Source organism: Pteropus medius, unplaced genomic scaffold (genome assembly GCF_902729225.1).
Source record: "Pteropus medius unplaced genomic scaffold, Ma_sr-lr_union100, whole genome shotgun sequence".
Classification (NCBI taxonomy): domain Eukaryota; kingdom Metazoa; phylum Chordata; class Mammalia; order Chiroptera; family Pteropodidae; genus Pteropus; species Pteropus medius.
The window spans coordinates 24103954-24119971 of record NW_024351729.1 but is presented as its reverse complement, the minus strand read 5'-3'; positions in this window follow the sequence as shown (position 1 = coordinate 24119971).

Genomic DNA, 16018 nt, shown 5'->3' with positions numbered 1-16018 from the left:
CAGAGAAGTTTCCCTATTAGGTAATTACATATCAATATACTAAGAGGCACATTTCAAGGTCAAAGCTAAGATTGCCTATGTTTAAGATGGTAAGCCAAACAGAGTGTATCAGTTAAAAGGATTGTGATTATAAGAACAGACTTCTGAGTCACATCGCCTGGGTCCAAATCCTGGTCTGCCACTTATTAGTCGCATGACCTTGAGCAACTTAGATAGCACTCCCGTGCCTCCATTTCCACATTTATAAAATAAGAATTATAATAATTGTACCTACTTTGCAGGGTTGTTATGAGGATTAAGAATGACTAAATTTCAAGCACTTAGCACAGGAAACTATGGAATGTAGTCAATGCACAATAAATGTTCTATAAATTTTAAAAGCTTCTGTAATTAGTGTGATATAACTAGAAAAATCGAAAATCTGTATTTTTAACAAGGGATAAAGAAAAAGGATAAACATCATGGACTCTGTTTTAAGATATATTTGGATTCATATCCTAACTCTCACATTCACTAGCTGTGTGGACTTTGAACAAGTTACTTAACCTCTTTGATTCATTTTCCTCTTGAATAAATGAGGCTAACCACACCTAACTCAGAGTGTTGATGAAGAGTCAGTGATATAATGATGTTAAAGCCCTATAAGAAGCTTGACTCACAAGAATTGGTCAACAAATGTTTAGTCGCTATCCCTTCTCTTCTGAAATAAATATAAAAGTAAAAGATACATATCTAGCGACCTGTCCTATAAAAATTTGTTGAAGCGGTGACTCACGAGGTGGTTGCTTCCTTTAATTTAAATCCCCTAGGAAGGACTTCAATGGCACATCGATTTTATAATAGCTGCCGAACACAGGAGGGCCTAAGTATGTCCTAATACAATCAAAGTCCCTCACTCATCTACTGCATGGGAGACAGCATTCCACTCGTAGGAAGACCACTCATACATATCAAAGAAAATGATATTTATGTAAAAGAATTCGTGGCTTTTCTATAAGTCATGGAACTGTGGGCATGACATTCATTCTTCCTTATACAACTTTAGAAAAAAATGCTGAGGGCACCATGTCCACTTATTGGCTCTTCATGACCTCAGTCCAGACACTTAACTGATAACGTGTTAAGACATCAGGTTGAAATTCTTAGCCTGTTGACTTCCAGATAAATTCCTCAGTATCGTTCATTAACACCACAAGTGAATGAGGGGGAGACTGACCATCCATTCCAGAATAGTTAACATATTTCCTATGACTAATGATGGTAAATAAGGCTCCATACCCCACGGTCGTTACCTAGTTTCAAGATAATCTTTATGGGCCAACAACGATTGTGCTTAAAAACAGTGCAAGGTGAAGGGGAAACTGCTTATAAATGTTTCGAAGGAATGAATACTTAATCTGGTTCTACATTATCTTAACCCATAGTGTCATAAGGAAATTAAAGTTGATTCAAAGACTACATCTATTTTGGTATAGCTAAACATTTATCTTCGACATTCGAAATTATCCTTTTCTGTTTTCTGTCTCAACGGCGTTGGGACAAGCCACCTTCTCAGTTTTATTTTCCCTTTAGTTAAGCCCCTTTCTAAGAGAGTGGCCGTTTAATCCCTTGGATACTCAGCTTTTGTTGGAGCCTTGTACTGTTTCTTCCGAGCACTTTCTGCAACCACTGTCTTTGCTACTCAATCTACCCGTATTTTTGTACATATGACATGTGTTCAGTTCTCTGTTAGGAGCGACAGGGAGGAACATAAGAAGTATTAAAGAAACCATGACCTTGTGGAATATGTATCAGGGGTCCCTAACGCCTGGGCTGCAGACCAGTACAGGTCCATGGCCTGTTAGGAACTGGGCGGCACAGCAGGAAGTGAGCGGCGGGCAAGCGAGCAAAGCTTCATCTGTATTCGCAGCCGTTCCCCAGGGCTAGCATCACCACCTCAGCTCCACTCAGATCATCAGGCATTGGATTCTCAGAGGAGCACCGGTTGCTGGTGCCAAAAAGGTTGGGGACCGCTGATATAGATTATAGTTGGGGAGGCAGGACCAATATATTATAAATAATGAGAGAAAAATGTAAGGCAACATATATTAATGTATATGTTAATGTATATTAATATGTATTTCCATAGAACATGGAAAGCTTAATTGTGTAGTTTAATAGATGGCCTATTAAAATGTACTCGGATAAAGCCAGCTGGGGCGTCAGGTTCCCTTTAGTGGGATATGATTCCAAGTCACTTCATTCTGCCTCCCACGTGTACCATGCATAACTCCATAGCGATGAAACAGTAATCATGCGTCATACGCACAAACCTTTTCCACTATTGCATAAACATTCATATTTCAAAATTTGGTTTATTTTTGTCTTTTAAAAATATATTTGTATAATTCTTTTTTTCCCCCCCTGATTTAGTAAAGTAGGTCCTGAAGGGCAAAACAATTGGTGGCAGGTTTAATGACACAAGGCAATCACTGGCTGCAAAGGCTTCTTCTCAGACAAAAGCTATGTCCTATTAGTATTCAGTAAATCCTTGAAAAAGACGTAAGCATAAGCCACCAGGCAGCTCTTTATCTGTCATTATCGGCTGTTCTTTGATGAAACCACTATCTTGGAAAAACGCATCTGCCTTCCTCGGGAGATTGTTAAGCACTGGAGAGTGAATAAACCTGCAATTTCTGGGCTTTGTGGTTTTGCTCTGAATAGCAACCGGTGCTGAAAGGTACGTGGGCCATCTCTGATTAGCCTGATCCAAAAATAAGAAAGTCATACAACTAATGTCAAAGCTGTTTTTATTCACTAGGTAAAAATTTGCTAACTCTAATATACTTCCTAATGGACTCTACCCATTTTTCAATTTTTTAGCTAACTGCAAAAATAAAATAAAATAAAATAAGACTTTAATTCCAGTTAGACAAGATGACAACGTAATTTTAACCCAAGCTTCATTTTAGATAAACCAATTGGAACACTCTAGATGGTGAAATAGTGGTTTAGTGGTCACTGGGAACTGAAGTTATTCTTCAGTGCTCTAATAGACATTTTTGAGTATCATCCTTTCCATCATTCTAAATTTCGATTTCCATCCATTCTAAATTTCTCTCCAGCTTGTCTGCAGGGTCATTTGTACTAAACCATAGCACTGGTGCCTATGGCTCCTCCAACATAGTAATTTTGATGTTCGTGCTTCCACTCTGAACTTCTGACATAAAATTATCAAAGTCATAGAAAACAGAGCAAATAGTCCTTTTCCATCTCCCCCAACCATACTCTTATTTGATTTTAACCATTCACAGAATCTGACCTATAAAATCGGTCAGGGCTATTGTTTCAAAGCCTGGAAGAAAACGTGATTTGTGTTCCTTGCATTTAGATGGCCATGCCAGATCAAGGAAACACTGTTTACTAAACACAGAATTGCATGAGAAAGACAGGCAGACAGCCTTTCTACCAGGAGCCACAAACTTAAATAATAATAACAGACACTCGCTAAGCACTTGCTACGTGCCAAGAATTGTTCCAAGGACTTGGCATCTTGTTAATTCAATTAATCTTCATACACCTTTGTGAGGTGGGTGTCATTATTATCATCACATCAGACATAAGAAAATTAAAACAAAGAGAACATTAAGTAATTTACCCAAGAATACGCCATTAGTAAATGATGGCAGAGGTTTTTGCAGCTAAGTCGTGTGTCTCTAGAGCCAACTCTGTTAACCATGATTCAGCTCTGAGACTAGACCTCTAGGGCCAAGGCAGGTCACAGAAGTGAATGGAGAGGACAATCCTCGCTTATTTTTACCTTGTAGAAACACGGACCTGGTATTGTCATACCTTCTCATATTGCAAGAGAAACCCAGATTGTTTATGTGAAGTCTCTTGCTTTTAAAATGTTGGCTAATAATTTTAAAATGTTTTTAAACACCATTTGGGAAAACATAATACAATTCTGAGGACCATAATTTGCACATAGTTTAAACACATAATGTGGCCTGTTAGAGTAGCATAAATTGCTTGAAATGCTATTCATGTACTTTAAAAACAAAATTTCAGAATTTTTGAGCTGAATCTCACATCGCTCATCTTGGCCAAGGTCCCACCCGAGTGAGAATTTCCTATAGTAGATCAGCTCATTTTTTTCCCCAACTACTAAAATTGATAGAAAAACCTGCTTTCTGTTGTATCAAAAACTCTTTTAGGTGTTTAATTCCAGTGATCTTAGCTCTGCCCTCTGGAGATACATTGCTAAGACAAATCTTTCTTCTACAAAATATTCGTAGATTTTTTTGACAGCTAACATAATTCCTTTATCTTCTATTTCAAATTGTACAGTCACAGATTCCTCAATAATTTCTGTGGCATGGCTTCAAAAACTTTAACCATTGTTTAAATAAAGGTAAACAATAACCTCTATCAGGTATCTATTATGTGCCATTCTGATGGTGTCCAACATCTTTTTTCATTCACAGTCTTCTAGCATAAAAGTATTTTGAGACATATTGCCATATATAATGTTTCTTTAGCTATAACATATATACATTAATGTTTATCATATATAACATATATACATTGTTTTATAAATTTTATAAGTATAGCTCCATAATTTGCTAATATCTTGAACAATGCACATTTAGTCCAGGGTTTTACAGCCTCAGCACTATTGACATTTTGGGCCCATCTTTATGGGTGGGGGCTATCCTGTACTTTATAAGAGGTTTAGCAGCAGCATCCCTGGCCAGTGGCATCTCCCAGTTTTGACACCCAAAAATGTCTCCAGACATTCTAAAGATTCCTTCAGGGGCAAAGCCTCCGTTTGTTAAAAACTGCTAATTTAGAGCACGGTTTATCAGTCAGTGTTATAGCTATAAATCCATAGTTCAGATATTCTTGACAATTTTGAACTTGTTGGCCAGCTTTTTGCAGATTCATTTAGATCATTACTGCTTTCATCTCTTTATGTGGCTAATGAGGAATTTGTGCTGGGAACAGAGGTTTACGCTCTTGCATTTTGTTCTGGTGTCCTTGCTATACCATTGATAGTGCTGTTTTTACCTCGTGGCTTTTTGAGAGAGTTTTCTCACGTTACTTCTCAAACCCACTTAACTGAGCACATTTTATCTGAAGTATGTGACAACCTATTGAAAGGACATGAGACGGTAGGCACCAGAATGGGACTCATGCTCTAATTTTATGTATGGCTCATGGTATGTCACATAGGACTATGTAACTTCTGGTCCCAGGGAGCATGCCAGTGGTAATGTGTAGAATAACTATCTCTTAAGTTTAATGAATTTCTTTATATAATATGTAAATATTAATAGCAGTTCTAATATTTTACCTTCATCCCAAAGTATTATTTTGCTGCTCCCTGAGATACATAAATGCCACTTCGGAGACCACTGAACACAGTTATAGATTTTCCAGACACGTGAGCTTATTTAGTTCAGATTGGAAATATTTCACTAAATAAAGAGCAAAACTGGAACACAAAGGCCTCCTAATTAGTGCTGGGGCCAGGAGGACTTTCTCCTCTGTATTTACACTTCATCTTCCTTATACGGCAACATTTGGGCAGCTAAATGACAGGTCGGTTCACACTTCCATGCAGATAGTTAGAACCTCTTAGCTTATCCTTCCCTTTATAAAACAACCTAGAAGTCTTAATTTCCTAGATTGTATATCATTCGAATCCTCCCCTAGTTTATTAAGATCTTTATGGTTGCATTAGACTTGTGTTCCGTTTTTCTGCCTTGCTTCTATGCCCCTTCCTTCTCATTCCAGCCGCATTCTCCCCTCTCTGTTCATGTGCCAGACTGACTCCAGAGTGAACACAAAACCAAGGCTGGACTACTTAGTTGTTCTTGGTCCTTGGTATATGAATCTTTGAGGGGCTTAAAGATGAAACTGCTGTGGATTACACACCCCTGAGCTCACGCTAATTAGAATGTCCATTTATTCCTACTACTAGACCGCCAGAGTTTTCCTGACCATGTCTTTTCTGATGCCCATTATTGTGTCTCCTTCAAATTCATAAGCTGCGCCAAAGTTAAAGTGGGCATCTTTTTAAACCTAGTGAATATAGACTTTAAATATATTAGCTCCCTCCCAGTTTTGTGCTATCTCAAAACATGATACTTACATCTTCTGAATCTTTACTCAAGGTATATTGCTGGATTAGGATTAGTATGCCTATATTAGACTCCTTAGATTCTTATAGAATAACTATAAATGAACAAGATTTTAAAAGTTATAATAGTTCATACGTATCAAGTGTTGTTATGTTCGAGGCACTATTATTGTACCATACTTTTTAAAATAAGTTTTATTAAGAAATTATTTTCGATTGGAAAAATATAATTTTATTAGAAAAATTGTAAAGGTAGTACAAAGAGTTTCATATTTCATATACCCAGTTCTCCCAATGTTAACAACTTACATAACCAAAACACTAACATCGGTGCATTGCTATTCACTAAGCGACAGGCTTTATTTGAAATTCACCAGTTTTTCACCAACGTCCTCTTTCTGTTCCAAGATCTAATCCAGGTTCCACATTGTTTTACTTTGATTCATTCAATTCATTCTCACAGTTACTTACGAGATGGGCATCATCATTTCCCCCATTTTACAGATGGGCAACTGAGACACAAACAAGTTAAACTATTGGTTAAAGAAGGGACAAAACGAGGATTTGAACCCTGCAGCTGGGCTCCAGACCCTTCGTTCTTAACCCTTATGTTGGGCTGCCATTTACCAAAAAAAAAAAAAGTACATGGCATTTCCGGTGTTTCCTGTTATCCCACAATATTTTCACTTTGCAATGGGTTTAGTTTGTGTGCTTTGCTCTGAGTGGATTTCTGACAGCCCTAGAGATTACTACAGCCCTTCAGTATGTGCGTAAACTGTCTCTTAAATAATTCCTTCTCCTGTTCTGCTGAGATTAGTGTCAAAACTCAGTATGTTTTAGGATATAGAATTGACATGTGTTGAAAATCAAATTATTTTCCCATCTGCATTTTTCTAGAACAGAGTTTTTTTCAAACTTAAAGGTGTATGTGGATCACAGGCTATCTTGTTAAAATGCAGAGTCTGCAGGTTGGAGGTGAAGCCTGTTAATTCGTATTTCCATCAAGGTCCCAGGTGACATTCAGGCTGCTGGTCTTACTTTGGGTAGCAAAGCCCTCAACCTTTTCTTCTCCTCTTTTCCTCAGACTGACTACATTTCTTTACTCGCGCAGTACTCTGGAGAAACAATTTGCCTCGGCTCAGAGAAGGGACCAGTTTCAGGCTATTCCGTCAAATCTTTTTTTTATCTAGTTCGAACACAAATTTCATTTAAATAGTTATAATGTTTGGATTCCTTTTTACTTAGAGGAATTATTGAAGCAAAGCATCTGTTTATTAGTTCTGTTATTTCGTTCTCTGTCATTTGTTAGTGATCTTCCCTATTTGTCTTCCCTATCTTCCATGATCCAACTCCATCCAGAGACATTTGAATCGTTGCAAGCATTTCTACAAACCTTAATTTACTCTAAAACATTAACTTCCATGCTATTATACTTGCTGAGTTTCGTCACTCATTTTTTCGATTTCTCTTAGGCCACGCATTTTTTTCTTTCACCTTTCATGTGCAGTGCTTTAAACTCTGAGTGGGTCAAAAGTTTCTTGTGCAGCCGCATTAATTTCTTTTTATATCACTTACCACTCCAGACTCCTTCAGATTTCTCACTCAACTACATTTGCAGTTGTAGAAATGTCGTGTCCTTTTCTGTTCCTTTGTTCCTGGTTTGCTTATCTTAAGAAGTGCCATCTCCTATTACTTTAGAATCTCTAGTCAGTTGAAATATGTATTTTATGTATTTTCTTGGAATCTTTTGAAATCTGCCTATATAAAGCCTGAGCCTGAATCTAATATACTCATTATATTCTTTTTGATAATTAGCAACCTTAAGGTGACATCACTTCTTCTATGTTTCCTATTATTCGAGCTCCTCCCCCACCCCCAACATGTCCTTCCTTGTAGGTTAGAATTAAATCCAGACTAGCGGTTCTCACCACTGCTTCCTTTATGTTCTGGAAGATGAAAGCACCAGCTCTTCACCTGGGCTAAGTAAGCATTTGCATCCTTTAGGGTTTTTTTGTTTTTTTGTTTTTTAATGGAAGACATGAAAAATCTCAGGCCATGTTCTGCAGAGCTGACCTAAGCATGGCTGGGGACAGGCAAACGTGCTGGGAAAGCCCTGTTTCTGAAGGTAGGACGGAAGGAGATGGCGTCAGTGCCCTTGGGAGTGTGAGACTCCAGCAAATACAGTAGCACCTCTGGGACAGCCATGCTGTTACCTTTTATAGTTGCAGAGACCGCTGTTATGTTACCTGTCACAGTGACACTGTTCAAGTAACAATAATAATTATAATTCCAAATCTTTCATTCAAAATTATGTCAAAATGTATAATTAAAAACGCAATCTAAAGAAGAATCTGCAGCTTTTATAATCAATTTATTAAAGCCAAATTCACTCCTCAATAATTTCTTTATCATCTAATATGTGCCCAGCACTGAACAGGTGCTAGGAACTGAAAAATTAGTAAAATCGTCAATCATATCTTCAAAGAGTCTAGTGGAGAAATCGGGTGATAACATAATTAGAATGCAATGTTGCAAGTGCAAGGGCAAACTTCTGTAAAAATCCTGGAGAATATGGCTTATATTTCAGTGACATATTAAGGAAGTTTTCACGGCGTAGGGACATGTGAACTGTGTTTTGAATTAAAACTTCACGAGGCAGAGAAGAGAAGGGGAAGGACATTCTGGGAAGAGGGAACAGCATGCACGGATGCTCAGAGATGAATAAGGGTGGATTTGAGCTCAATATGCACAGACTGCTTAGGAAGGACTTTGCACTTCTCTGAACCATTTGAAATTCAGCACCACAAGTGACTTTATTTGTCCAATGGGCTATGTTTCAAAAGGATATGGATCACTTGCGGGAAGAAGACTTTTTTTTTAATACCCATGATAGCTCATATTTATTCGATACATGGTATGTGCGACACACTATTCTAAACACTTTCCATATTTAATCCTCATTTAGTCTTTACTTTTTTAACTACAGTTGAGATTCAATATTATTTATATTAATTTCAAGTGTACAGCATAGTGTTTAGACATTTATATAATCTATGAAGTGATTCCCTTGATAAGTCTAGTACCCATATGGTACTATAGTTATTACAATATTATTGACTATACTTCCCATGCTGTACTTTACATCTCGTGACTATTTTCAAACTACCAATTTGTACTTCTTAATCTCTGGGAAGAAGACTTTAAAAGCCAATTCTTGATTCGACATCCTTTCCTCTCTTCCCTGAGGACTGATGATATGATAGATAGTGAAGGCTCATAGCCTAGGTCTCTGCTAAGAAATATATTTGAGCACAGTCTCCTGAATCCCCAAATGGACACAGAATGAGTGAAGAATAAACTTTTATTCTTTTAAGCCACTAAGATTTGGGGGATTGCTTCCGACCACAGCATGACCTAGCTATTCTGGACTAATACAGAAAATGGAAACTTGGAGGACTATGAGAACAAAACTTAGAATTACATGGCAATGGCCACTGTTTAAGCAGTGAATGACAAAAGAAGCTATTTCTGGAGGCAAGAAAGACGATGATAATGTAATGCAGCAGTGAAAACTTTAATGAGATTGTCTTTAAAACTGCAATAACTTGGGAAGCAGACTCTACATCTAACACATTTGTAGCTCTAAGGTAAGAGATTGGAAAGCTGTTAAATTAGTGTGTGATGGTTGCTTTTGGTCACACTGGGCAAGGTATATTACAAGAGGGATGAGCTCGGAAAACGACTGGCAAATTTGCTATCACATGAAAGGGAATCAAAGGAGTCTGTAAATTAAAGAATGTTGAGGATTTAAAGTAGCAACTGTTTTTAATTCCAGCAAAAGACAAAACTTAAAAAAATCTTAGAACAACAAACATCAATGAAATGTCTCCTTTACACAAAGGTAAATTTGGGGGTATGGACATTATGGCAATTATTAAAATCACTGAAAGAATTAAGGGGTCTTAGATTAAAGGTCTTACTATAAATGTGGTCTCCATTGACTCCATTCAATTGAACAAAATGGTTCAGAAAAAACTAAGTTTGTGACTCCTCTGCTAAAGCTTGATGGACTCAACATTGCTATAATTAGGTAAAGGTAGAAAGGCATGAGGATGAGAAAGCCAAGGAATTATATCTCAAAAAGAACGTAATTCCTTTGGCTATTAGAAAATAAAGCTCACGCAGAAATAGATAAAAAGCCAACTAATTTTCAAAGGAATTTTTGCTGCTGAAAGGATCACCCACCTGGCTTCAAAGGGGCAGACTTGAAGTGGCCTGTGCACGTGCATTTGTCTGCAGGCAAAACAAGTGCTTTGGAGGGCTGCACAGTCATCAGGGAGGGCGCATTCATTGGGACTCACTTCAGATGTGAAGGAGAACAATGGAAGAGGAAGACTCCCAGAGGTTTGAACTAGAGACCACAGAGAACAAAAGACAAGGGAGCTACTCCCAGGAGGTGAAACTAGTGCCTAAGCAAAGTGAGTCCTCAAAAGATTTGAACAGTGGGATGTTAGAATTGCCATAGCCACCCCTGTATCTGCTCTCCCATTCTTTATCTTTCTGAATGTAAGTGTTTATTGAGGTTGTCCTGGCTTCGTTCCCTTGTTACTGGGTGTGTGGGGTGCAAAACCAGCTTGCACATGCAGACTATTGCATATCATCTCCCGTCATTAAGACTTCTGGTCCTTCCTACCACCCAGGAGTCCACCACTTTGAGCCCGATGCTATGACTTACTGCTTATTTTGGGTTGTCTTGGTTGAAAATGAGTTGATCATATTTTGCATTTGGGAAGCGAACTAAATTTTTAAGGACCGGATGGGTTCTTAATGCTCTTATCTGTTATGCCCAGGTCTCCTTCCTCCAGACACATAATAAGATTTCACTGCCTACCTCTTTGAGATTAGGCGTTTTCACATTATTTGCTATGGCCATTAGTGTATGAGCAAAAGTGATGTGTCACTTTGAGGCAGAAACCTTTCAGAGCCAGTGTGTGAATTGCCATGTCTCCTCCCTTTCTCATTGCCATCTGTATTATTTCATTTTGTCCAGGCCTGGGCAAGATAGACCCCTGAATGAGAACAACGCAGAGCAAAGCATTCTAGTGACTCAGGATGAAAGTATAGTATGACTGAGGAATAAACTTTTGTCATTTTAAGCCCCTGCAATTTGGGAGTTGGTTATGACTGACGTTTTAGTAACAATCCATCCTGATTAGTATGTATGCTAAAATGTACTTTATATAATGTAGGCACCAGGCATTAAAAGTTACAATAATGGAGGGTGAAAAAAATAACAAAAAGAGAATACTGAATTTATGGGCATCACCTAGCCTGGACTTTAACATCTCTAGGGTGGGGCCTAAATTGAAATCATTCGGAGAATTCAAATAGGCATTATCAGAATAATGACACATTTATACGGTAATAATTTTTTGTATGATATTTGAGATTCTTGAAAATTCTTCTCATATTAGAGTATCATTAAGGTAATAATAACATTTTAATTGCTTCTCAATAAAGAAAATTAGTAAAGTTCAAAAGCCTTAATCTTTGGTTAATTTGTTTAAACACGATTAAATAGATATACAAGAAAAATATGCCGCTTTTACCTGCAATATTATATGATCTTTTAAACTCTTTCAACATCTTTAGTGATGTGCTAGCTGACAGCGAGCTAAAAAATAATTTGGGTTCTGAGGATAAACAAAAACACTAGTTTGGCAAGATTGCAAGTTACAGATATAATGTCCTCAGGAAATAAATACTCTGAGTTTATGAACACAGGCTGGTGTGCCTAAGATTTGGCACCTACCTGTGAAAGAGGAAAGAGACTGTTAGTTTGAGGTGGACTGTTGTTTAAATGGAGCGTTCTAATACGAAATTATGGATATTTAGCAGAATTACACCCAGTTGACATTTTCGTGTCCTTTTCTACCAGACAGAAATGCCTTCTCCAGGGGAGAATTGATAATCGAGTGTTGGCAAATTGTAGAAATGATAACGAAGAGTCCCTTACAGCGTGTTTTGTTCTGTTTTTGGCAAGGAAACGATTGCTGGCTTGTTATCTTGAAAAACGAGTCAAAGCACAGGTTAGATCTATGCTCCTTTTCACTTTCATTAGATCCTAGGCTTTCTAGAAGGCTTAAGAAATTTGTGTTTATCTTCCAGTTTTGCTATTTTAAGTGAGAAATGCTAAAGAAAAATGCTTATTTATGACATTGCTCAAAAGCTTCACTTCCTGGTTCATAATGTCTTACGTGCATTTTGGTTATATTGTGAATACACTTTTTAAATTCTCAGTTTACCTGGAAATATGTTGCGCTTTATTCCCTGACTCGTGAGTGTTAGAATGCTAACAACATGGGGTTCTTGCAAGGGAGTTGCAACAACCCCAGCCCAGATGAAGCAATATGCAGAAGGAAACTGAAAATGTGTGTGCGTGTGGGGGGGGGCAATGTTTCTGCTTTGAGCCAGAAAAGACAGAGATGATGTCTATTGAGGAAACCAACAAAGCAGCTCTGGGAAAATGGTTCTGGCATGACTTTCTCACTGCAAGTGTGAGAAACTGGCCTCTTATTTGTTCTATGGGTGGTGTGGTGTTAAGTTTAGAGCTAAAACTTAAAAAAAATACATGAAAACACATACACATACTTGTCACATAGTAAGCGTTCACTAAATTATCCATTTAAAATAATTACTATTCTAGCACGTATCTGGTATATGTTAATATACCAAGTGATGATGAGGCTTTGGAGTACTGTCACTCAGCCTCCTTCCCACCCAACTCTCCTCGCACACATAGATGCTGCAAGGATGTTAATGATGGAGTAATTGGGACCAAATGCTCAATCAGTTAGTGAGTTAAGTCTCCGATGCACTGTACATATAACTGGAACAGGAGACAATTTTCAAATATGAAACAATAACTCACCGAGAGAAAAGAAGGGCTTTATGTTAGGCAGTCACAGAGGCATGTCACCCAGTGGAAGAGTTCAGGTGAGGAGAGGCCACCGCTGAGGTCAACCAGAGGGTGCTAGGGACATTCAATTTGAAGCTGGCTAGTGACAACTGTCAGACATATGACCAGCATATAATAAAGGATAACAGGGACTGGTCAGACTCTCTCTGCCAGGGACCCTGGAATTCTCTAGAACGATGCCTTCTCCAATGGAATAGATCCAATGGTAGGTGTTAGACATCTTGGGACACTTATTTCTTCTAATGTGCCTTAAATTTCAACATGCAGAGGTCTACCTATACTACCCATGTGTAGGACCAGTCACGGTCATAGTGATATGCTTCAAAGCGTCGTCCTGATGTTCCAGAGTGATATTCCAAACTTGTTCTGGATGTTGATTTATTTGGGGACCTAACTGCCAGGGCTTTGTGGAGGGTTTTGGGGTGCTGCCATTCAGAGTAACCTCATGCATTTATGCCAGTCTTGTGCTCAGTCTCCACAGCCATGTGCTTCTAGTGTTGAAGCATTTCTTGGGAACACACAGGCAATGTAAGTGATGCCAACCAAAACTCCGATTTTAACTGACAGGTGAAACAACAAGGGGAATAAAATCTCAATCCCTTGGCATGGGTTATATAAAGCTCTTCAAAATATTGCCCACCTATTCTTCCACATCATTCTTAACTGTCCTCTCCAGGCCTTAGACGTGAATGTCCCTTCACGAGTCACTCTGTGACTTAAACATGCTATCCACTATGTCTGGAATAGGCTTTCTTCTCTTGTTTCCTGGAAAACGTCTGTGTCTTCTCTAGACGTAAAGGTAATGTCTCCATCTCTTTACAGATTTCTTTTGCACCGCCCCATCAATTTAACTTCCGCTGTCTTTGTTCATAGCTTGATTACATTATTTTAACAATGTATTCCCAGTACCTATTTACATAAAAATCTCCCCTGCTCCCCTACTTGCTCCTGGTATGAAGGGACTCTTTTATTCAGTTTTGTATCCTTACCGCCTAACATAGTGTCGCCTGCCCTAGAAAAGGAACATAATAAATGTTTGTGGAATGAATAACTAAAAATAATCATAAAAAATATAAAGCAATCTCGATGATAAGAAACATCTGTCTTGATATGTGTGATAAGGTACACAACACAGGGCATGAGAAAGAAAAAAGTAATCCTGTCCTAAAATGTCCTATTTAAAAAGTCACAACGTATTGAAAACTGTAAAACATTAGAACCGTTCTATTTTAAAAACCACCTTTACTACAAATTCCCCCTTGCCTCTTGAAGGGACATGGTCCCTAAAAGATGATGATTAGTTATTGAGCAACAAGGATTTTAAAATTACATTCAACTCACAAGTTGGGAGATGCCTACAAAGGTGGAATCTGTTGAGGTCTGAATAAAATTGGCATTTTCTTATTTTCTGACACTGAGGTGCTGAAATATGCTGTCAGGCATTAACATGTTTGTTGATGGTAAGTTGGCTTGGCAGGATAGAAAGTTTGTGAGTTACACTTTTACAATCACATTTTCATTACTAAACACAGATCTGTATCTAGGGCAGATTATTGCTTGGAGTTATTAGCCATGTGCTGGTACGATGCATGAGTACTGTTTTTCTTGTTCAATTTTAACAGTGGAGCTGTGCTTGAAAATCCATTTGGTAAACAGTCTAATCTATGTCGACAGCCCTAAAGTGATGAGTGAACACATGTAAAAGAGTTAGTTAAACCAGATGTTGTGTATGGTAGAATTAAAAAGGCATTTAAGTACAGTGCAATTTTGCAAGTCATTTTAAGTGTATAGTACATATAAATTTATGTTAACTATAACATATAATATGGTTTACGTCCAAGTAAAAAGTATTATTTTGCTATTCTTTATATGTTTATTAATCCTGCTCTTGCCAATACATTACAAAAAATTTTAAACCAATTATAATAAAAAATTGGGTCAAACCTGTAAATTTTGTGTAATGATTTTGGCTAAAGGAGTAGTTTAGTCACCTTGAATCTAACTAATGAAAACCTTTTGTAGAGAATAAAAAGATTTGAAATCGGGATAATGTCTCCTCCCCACACCCCAAAAAATTTTAAAGCAAAATGACTCTAAGCACATTTGTGATATATGGCAATGGATTTTTAAAAATTAATAGTGAACTTATAAGGACAACATAAAGATTTCTTAAAGGCTTCAGTGTCACTAACAAATGCCAAAACTCATTTCCACAAGTTGATTTTTGAAGCGGTTCATCAAAAAGGCCATAGTTCTTGAGATGCATATCAATAAAATGTCACATTCATCTTTCCCCGGTGTGATCATTGAATTATTTTCTGTATGAATGTTCAATTAGATCATGAAGTCCATTGAACTCTGACATCAGAATATTGACATCAGAATGGTTCAGAACACTGCAATGAACAATTTTCAATCCAGTTTATTTTCCTCCAAACAACAAAATATACTTCGGCAAAGAAAGACACATTCAGTTTAATAATTTCTAACCTAAATTTCTCCTTCTGTCTCACTTTTCGATATGAAAAGAAACACTATGTAGACCAAGAGTATCTGTTTATAGTAAGAGAAAAAATAAAGTTCCTTCTCTTATGCCAAGATTCAATTGTAACCACCAATTAGAGGCCAAGTAAATGGAGCCCTCCTCTGGGTCTCTTAATGCCTTTTGACCACTGTTTACTGCAGTAGATTGTAATAATTAGCACCGTTAAAGAATAAATATGAAAATGAGGGGGTTGCATTAGGTGATCTCGAAGGTCCCTTGCAGCATTGGAATTCTAGAAGTTGGTGAGCCTGCTAATGTGTTTCTGAATGTACCAAAGTTATTCATTTGAAGGATGGGCCCTTTTTATTAATTTGGCTCAGAAATACAAGCGTAAATGAAAAGTAAGTGCTGGTGAGACACTAATAATAAT